This window comes from Nymphalis io, chromosome 9 (assembly GCF_905147045.1).
Source record: "Nymphalis io chromosome 9, ilAglIoxx1.1, whole genome shotgun sequence".
Classification (NCBI taxonomy): domain Eukaryota; kingdom Metazoa; phylum Arthropoda; class Insecta; order Lepidoptera; family Nymphalidae; genus Nymphalis; species Nymphalis io.
In genome coordinates this window covers 9827742-9835648 of record NC_065896.1, presented here as the reverse complement: position 1 = coordinate 9835648, position 7907 = coordinate 9827742, and positions in this window count along the sequence as shown.

Here is a 7907-nt window from a genome sequence, read left to right as displayed (position 1 = left end):
TGAAATCTGTATTATCAAGTAGATTCAATCATTTTTTTTAAATCCTTCTTTTCTCACGTCTCTTGAAATAATGAAAAAAAAACTGATTAAAGCCCATATATATGATATTCAAATGTGTGTCATAAATGTTTTTGATTGTAAAACACTAAATATAAATCAAATCAACAATATAAATAGAGGTTAAGGAAAATTATGAGCTTTATTTAGACTTACTGGCTTGTGTAACAGTGTTGTGTACATAGAAACGTCATCTTACGTCGTTACGTCATTTCCATAATATCGTTACGTTCCATTTGTCAAAATCTTGCTTTATGCTTAACTCACGACAAACAACTTTCAATATATATTTTATTATTAATATCAAGCGCACATAACTGGTGACAGGGTTCAAATTTTATATTTGTCTACCAGCAGACGCCAAATAGTATTCAGGGTCATATAAACGTATTTTGGATCTAGAAATCTTTTATCTGAATCATCACCGAATAATTATTAACTTTTATAGAGTCGTTGCATTAAAAATAACCCTAAAATCGACTCTGAATGAATTTTGAATATCACACATTTAACAAATGTATTTTTACAAAAATTGCTTATTTATAGAACGATATAACCTTTTATAGGAAACATATTTATCTACACCTCCGCTTTGAGTGTCTTAAACACAGAACACACTGGATTTACACCTTTACCGGTCTAGTAACTTCTAACAAAATATTCTTATTTACCTATTAAAACTAATGCACCAATTTTCAAATTATTTTAAACCATACAACATTGAACATAAGTCTTTAATTTGTTTGTAATAATTATGTGCTTCCACGGAACGCTCGCGAAATGGCTTTTCCTAATCTTACTCGCTTATATCGCTCATAATAATTTACGCTAGATATTACATGGCCTAAAATTGCCTCGTTTTGATTGAACTAAGAATTAGTTTCAATAAATAAATTAAAAAAAAAACTCTTTTCGTATAAATCAAAACGGGGCTAGGTAATCGCGGGATTACATTTAATTTATATCAAATGATAAACTTGATGTAATAGCGATTAATAATTATTTTATCGATTAGTCGTCGAATGTTTAAATAGCTACGTTCCTTACACAATTCTGTCTAAGGCTGCTTGTAGCCTGACGATTAACTACTATTATAAGTTGCAGACCAAATAAATGTTCAATATACAATAAATTATAATTCGTTAAGACTAAGATTATCTATTATTGTACAAACGTTCCTTTACGTGTATTTTATGATTTGTAGTTTTATAAGATTAGTCTAGTTTACGCATAAATAAAATTACAAAAATATTTTAAATTGTAATCGATTTTATTTGCTGATGATCAGGAAATAGAAATAAAATTTTATAATAAGATATTAATCAGCAACGATGTTTATCTATTATGTAAATTTATGCGAATATTATGCCTCTGAATGTAATTGTTTTGAATTTAGACTACATTATAGGATTTATTCGAGTCTTCATATTCGTTAGTAATAATTTTAATTAAACGAAATTATCTATGACGTGGTATAACACGCCACCTGTCACTATCGAATCATTCCTTTTCAATAATTATAGTTATGTCCTAATTATATATATTTTAAATTTCATGTATTTTCTTGCATCTTAAGCAGTCGTTGCCTTTGAACACGTCCTGTGTAGTTATGTACCATCCAGCAAAAGTGCCTTAGGACACTAATGATTAACTTTTGATCGTTGTCGCAACAAAATCGTAGTGTCTTAAAACATTTTTGTCGGTCTGTGGTTGTCCTTACGGTGCAAGTGAAAACGATTTGATAGAATGATCTCTGTGATTTAATGTTGATTATGAAAAGTTTACCGTTGAGCGATGACGTGTTGATATGTAAATTATATTAAACCTTTTTTGTAATTGAAAATAATGTATGTCATTACGCTCAATAAGTTACACAAGTTAATATAAAAGTTTTTATATGACGGTGAATTGAAGCAAATTGTTTCGTTTGTGTGTATATAATTGTTTTGTCATACCATTATTGGTCATACATCGTTTATATTATTTATAGGCATTGGTGCATATCATGTGTATAGAGCAGATGATTAATCAAATAAATTAGAACAGAAATATAGTTGAAGTATGTTTTTCTTTACAAATCCCGCCAAAATAAAAACCAGTCAATACCTAATCTATAGACATAATACAAATGCAACTCATCGCTGCCTCTACATGGAAGGTATATGAATAAAACTATTATCGCGGGCCTCCAATAATAGAAATAGATAAATAAATCCACGCAATAGAACCCAAAATAATGATTGTTAAAATTTTTGTACGCGTTAATCTTAGAAACAGCTTAAGTAATTTGGGTGTGGATTTTATTAATGTATTGTGACAAACTTCACTTAACATTTAGTGTTGTTTTATTTCAATCGGTTTATAAATAAAAGTGATGTCTTTTATTCAATAGATAGGCGTACGAGCATATGAGCCACCTGATGGTAAGTGGTCACCAACTCTTAAAGACATTGGCATTGTAATAGATGTTAAATAAACATCGCTTACCTCGCCAATACGCCACCAACCTTAGGAACTAAGATTTTATGTCTCTTGCGCCTGCAATTACACTGGCTCACTCACCCTTCAAACCGGAAGACAACAATAACAACGCGACTTCGCTCACGCCTAAGTATAGGTGAAAGATGAATGTTGTATGGAAGTCTGAGATTTTAAAGTAAGAAGCATGAAATGTCATTCTGAATAAAATGTTGCAAAAATGGGGAACATGTTGCGTAAACGGTTAAAGTTAAACAACAATCATGTACGGACTTGTTCTTCTTGAAAAGTTTTAAAAATTCTACGATGGCATGGTATCTTTTAAGGTACAGTAACAGCCTGTGAATGTCCCACTGCTGGGTTAAGGCCTCTTTTCTCTTTTTGAGGAGGTTTTGGAGCTTATTCCACCACGCTGCTCCAATGCGGGTTGGTGGAATACACATGTGGCTGAATTTCAATGAAATTAGACACACGTTTCCTCACGATGTTTTCCTTCACCGTCAAGCATTATAATCATCGTCAGAATTATAATCACAAATTAAGCACATGAAAGTTCAGTGGTGCTTGCCCGGGTTTGAACCCACGATCATCAAGGTTGATTCACTATAAATATAATAATGATAATCAAAGAAGGGTTCAAATAGCAAATACATTGCTGGATAGGTATTTTCGAGCTGAACAAAAGATACTAAACTACACGGACTAAGATTTAGAACTTAGCACTATTGTATCTATATTTTGTTCAGCTTAGATCGAATAGATCGATTGGCAAATGTTTATACGTAGGATATAATCCTTATTTTACTCGTATGAAGGTGGGGGGGGGGGGGAGATAGTTATAAATAAAACCACAATTCAACACTTGATATATTTAATTCCAACTCTAAAATATTTTAAGACTAAGTGAACAATTATATTCTATTTACAACATTTATATTTATTGCAAATCTTAAAAAAAAATCACAACATAAATTTATGGCTAACCATTTATACTCTTACAAAGATCAATTTTCAAACTACAAAATATACAAAATGTTCATATTAACATATTTCAAATAATATATACTAAATATTAATTGTTTAACAAAAAAAAAATAAGGCATTTAGTGTAATTTACAAATTAATGATGAAATGGAGTGATTTCAGTAAAACCACAAACCCACGGCAGTGTAAAGATGTTACGCTACGTACAGTCAGCTTCATATATAAAGTTACATACAACATTATCAAATATACAGAAACGTCTAAATTGATCAAAATCAAAAATCAAAATGATTCAACATTGAAGCATTATACTTGCTTATAGTTGTAGAAACTACCACCGGCTCGGAAAAGAAATACCACAGCCCTGAGAAAAACCGGTGAAAGAAACTCAACGAAACATTCAGTGATACCATTATACACCAAAGTCGTCACCAATTATTTAAATAATCCATTTTGTCCAAATATCGTCACGCCATCATCACAGCGGACATCGTCAAATATGAGTTAAGATTTTTGAATACTCTAGATGCTTAGAAACCAATGGCGTTTTGATTGTTACTATTTTAATGGCGGATTGAATGACTTTGGTTGGTATGAATGTTATTGATCACTAAGTGATTCTCAACTACTGTGCAGCGGCACTTTTGTGTGCCGTGAAATTCTAAGTGTGCCGCCAAATTTTAGACATGATTATGTTAATATTATTAAATAATATGATTTTTTTTTTAAAATATCCTTTCAACAGGAATAGATATTTAAATACATAAAATTTAATTGAGTTCGATATTTTTTATTTATTTTTTTTATCGATTTTAGGCAGTGTGTATAGTTAAGTAAATAATTTTTAAATTTATATTTTTCTTTGCAAATCACTGCTTTAGATGTTTCTTTATGTATTTGATAATGTCTGTTACATTATACATGAAGCTGACGGTACCAGACGTGCGATAACGGTGCATTGTCGTTGGTATGACTTTGCGTTACAAAACCTCTATTCACCCACATTAATTAAAAACATATGTGAATGACCGTTGTATTATTTAAAAAATAATAAGCAATTGAATATAATATAAGAATAGCAATGCCTGTTTTTAGGGAATTACTAATATTCCTATTTGCCTCTTCAAGTAAGCCTACGACAAAAGCCCACGGGGTCAGGATCGAGTCTATGATCTGTCCATCACTCGGCTGCCATTACGCTTTTGACATTTGCTGGCATTGTATATCAAACCGCACACTGCTGTAGGTTGTAAGAATAAATCTGTAATTTTGTTAGAAAATTAAAGTAGTGCAATTTAGTTTGTTATAATAAGTATATACTATAGTTTTTGTAATATGGCGTTTAGGAGGCACATTTTTCATTATTTCCTTTTAATATATTTGCCAGTTACCCTAAATATATATATATAATTAAATAGCTACTTGTAATTTTTATATTTACAACTACCTATATCTAATGGGAGACTGAAAAATCACGATTTTTAATTTATATGAAATAATTTTAAACGTCAAATATTATTCTTAAAATTTCAAATTTGAACTCTAGCGAATGATATTTTAGAATGTTGTACCAAACATTTTGAACGTTGGTATTACTGATTAAAATGAATCGACGTGGTTTTTTTGCCAATTAAAATTTAAATGATTTTTTAAGAAAATACGAATTCGGAAGATCAGTGAAGATTATATAAAAATAGTTTTTTGTGTAATAAAATAAATCAAATCAATTTTGATACTGGTAAATGTTTACAAAAATAAAAATAAAAACGTTATAGAAATAGTAAATAATACACAAATCTATAACTTAAATTAAAACAATTCAAACTAATAATAATAAATTTACACCAAAAATAGGACATAAGAAGATTTTTAATCTATTGCAATGATATGAAATCATTAATTCTAACGGCCCTACTTATATTTAGCGGGTGCTTAGTTAAACATGTTTTCTCTTTCTGTCATCATCGATTTGACATTCGAATGAAGAAGACAGCATTGTTTAACTAATCGCTCACTACACAACATTTATAGGTAAACACTTAAATTGATACAAATTTTTAAAGTTGAGTTTTTTTGGACGCGATAAAATTAATATTTCACATTTTACAACGTTTCTACGTGTAACTTTTGGGTGATAACGTTTTTGACACAAAATTTGTCACGTTTGCTTTACGGGTTTTTGAACATCCAGAAGATTGTTTCGTATCATCTCGAATACAATACTGTCAAAGCCATACATTTTGCGGGTCACATCCATTGCAAGCGGATCATAGACTAATATAATATACACCACAAAAGCATATAAGCATTAATACTATCACTACAATATAATTTGCAGGTAGTTTATATATATAACAAACAAAAAATAGATCGGATGACACCAACGGACGGTCTATTAAATAATAGTCTACTAAAACAAATATTAATATATTTTATAAAACTATATATTTTACTTTAGAAACACATACAGACAATGATTTACGTAATAATAAATTAAGAAAATTTCGTCCATATAATTTAAAGATTTCATCTCCAACTTAAGCGACGTAAATCAGGACAAATTACATCACAAATCACAATGCTTTTTTTTTGGTTACGACTTAGATAATATTGTTCATATATTCTGTACTAGTTTTTGCCCGCGACTACGCTCGCGACAGTTCAGTATAAAAAAATAGCATGTCTTCTCTTCATAAAAATCATTTCAGTAGTTTATTCGTGAAAACGTCAACTGTCAGACAGAAGTAATTGCGTATTATTATAATATTAGTTTAATAGAATAGATAATAAGGTTTTACTAAGTGTTCATATACTAAGTATGAATGCATTCATGATTGCAAATTTCTTCGCCATGAACATTCAGCACGCAGTTACATGGACAGACATTCATTTTTTTTTTTATATAGAATAGGAAGGCGGACGAGCATATGGGCCACCTGATGGTAAGTGGTCACCAACGCCCATAGACATTGGCATTGTAAGAAATGTTAACCATCGCTTACATCACCAATGCGCTACCAACTAAGATGTTATGTCCCTTGTGCCTGTAATTACACTGGTTCACTCACCCTTCAAACCGGAACACAACAATACCAAGTACTGCTGTTTTGCGGTAGAATATCTGATGAGTGGGCGGTACCTACCCAGACGAGCTTGCACAAAGCTCTACCAGCGTATATTACTTGCGTAGCGTTAATTTTATATAAAGCTGCCTTATTTTTGAATTACGAAATTTTATTACAAAAAATTGATGTGAGGCCTCTATGAAGCTCTTATGTCAATTTCAAAAAAGTAGGAATTTTGTTATTTTTTTAATTCAAAATAACAAATTATGTGAAGGCTTCACAATGATGGGAAAATTATTATACTGAGCAATATTTTTGTCTCATTAAAAAATCTTTGCGTGTTCTAAGATAATTGAGGTTTTATTAGTAATATGTTATTCACGTACCCTTTACGCCTTTTACCTTACACATTGCGACACCATTTAACACCCGAATATTTAATATACTGGTTATATAGCAATTATTAATATAACAAAGTATTGAAAATATTTTTATTAATAACAAAAAAATAATAAGGTACTGTCAGTTAATAAATGTATATTATATGAGGGACGATGTATAAACTCTACTATTCTGATTCTGATATTCAGCACTTGAAAAACATTGCGGTGTTTCGAAGCTTAAGTCGGAGCCATATTGGCTATATAAAAATATATATTATAATCATTAATCATACTATATAATATTACTTACAATATATAATACGCATACAACTATAACACTTTTTTTTAAACGATTGTTGAACAAAGGCGTACATACATATATAAGGGACTTAATGTCCGAATACTTTTAAATGGACGCTAAGATTCTATACTTCCCTTTTAAATTGAACGCAATTCTAGCGAATTAGACGAAGTATGTTCGACAGGTCGAAGCATTTTCGACTTTTTCGTCTAAATTATCCAACACAGCACATCAATTATTAATCATATGATAAGTCGCGTATGTATTATACTAGCTAATTGTCCCGGCTTCGCACGGGTATATGAGAAGAAAATGTGTTTTGGATAGGATTTGCGTAAAATCCGTTCTTAGTGAACATCTACGTCGGGGAAGGAGTAACTGTGACAAATTTCAAGTAATTTGGGCGGATAGTTTAGGAAATATCGTGATAAGTGGTATTTATTAGTGGTATTTTTAATAATAATAATTATTATAACTATATTCTGTAAAAAAAAACTAATTATTCAATGTTTCGATGATTGCAAAATGTATTTTGATGTAAACTTCAAACATAACCTAGTAACAGCCTGTGAATGTCCTACTGCTGGGCTAAGGCCTCCTCTCCCTTTTTGAGGAGAAGGTATGGAGCTTATTCCACCA